This window comes from Sinocyclocheilus rhinocerous, unplaced genomic scaffold (genome assembly GCF_001515625.1).
Source record: "Sinocyclocheilus rhinocerous isolate Xijiao unplaced genomic scaffold, SAMN03320098_v1.1 scaffold780, whole genome shotgun sequence".
In the NCBI taxonomy this organism is placed as follows: domain Eukaryota; kingdom Metazoa; phylum Chordata; class Actinopteri; order Cypriniformes; family Cyprinidae; genus Sinocyclocheilus; species Sinocyclocheilus rhinocerous.
The window spans coordinates 2,293,589-2,294,663 of NW_015654937.1; positions in this window are offsets into that span (position 1 = coordinate 2,293,589).

Here is a 1,075-nt window from a genome sequence, read left to right on the forward strand (position 1 = left end):
ACACACACACACACACACACACACACACAGTGAGACATATGGGCATCTTGAGTTATACCTGTCTCTTTGCATCATCAACAGCTGATGCTTTGAAGAGGAACGCGTCGTTGGATTTATTATTAAATGAGTAGGTTCCAGTCAGGACGGCCTCCTTCACCCCAGTGTCATTCTTGCTGACGTTCTGTAGATTTCCTGGGATTGGTCTGCTGACAAATGCGTGAACTGGAACTTTCTCTGAAGTCAAAGAAGAAAAATGTAAAGATTAGCCATTTTTGCACAGGTCTTTATACAGACAGCAAATGAACATCCAATTCTGAACTGCTCAATTGAACAGACTATAGCCGTTTAAGTGACCATATAATACATCCTTACAAGAAAACACACAAAAGTAAACAAACATCTTTATCTACAAAAAAAGAATTAAAGGAAAACTCGTCTTACCGAGTGAGCATAAGCCTGCTAAGAAAAGCAAGACTAGAGCCTGATAAGAGACCCTCATGTCTGTTAAAGTTCTCTCAATTCTACTCAGCAACTTCCTGTTCAGCAACACTTCAACCACCAACCGTGTGCTGCAGTCCTCTAGAGAGCAGGCACATTTCCCATTGGTCAACAGTATTGTTTCCTACATGGACTCTCAAAGGCCTTTACACAGGAACACAGGTGAAGTCAATTGACTGCTGATTACCGCTTGAGTACAATGTGATGTTCCTTAAAGATGCTGCAAAACTTAGGATATTTTTTTAAGTTTTGATAGTTCCAAATAGTTACACGTGAATGTAGATGTTGAGGGTGTGCTTCTATAAATATCAAACTTTGTCGAGACCACCGAAATCAACAAGAACAAAGAACTGAATCCTTCCTCAGACTGAACTGAAAGAGGCTGTGTGTGTTGAAGTGCTTTGAAAGATGCAAGTGAACTCCTGTGGTTTCCTCCCACATCCGGTGACGAAATCCGCTGATAAGAATACACGCTTACATGTGAGTAATGCATATCAATGATGATTTATTGGCTGAGCAGAGCAAAACTGTGTTGATTTGTGCTAGATCAGAGATCAGCATCTCTGCAGTCAATATT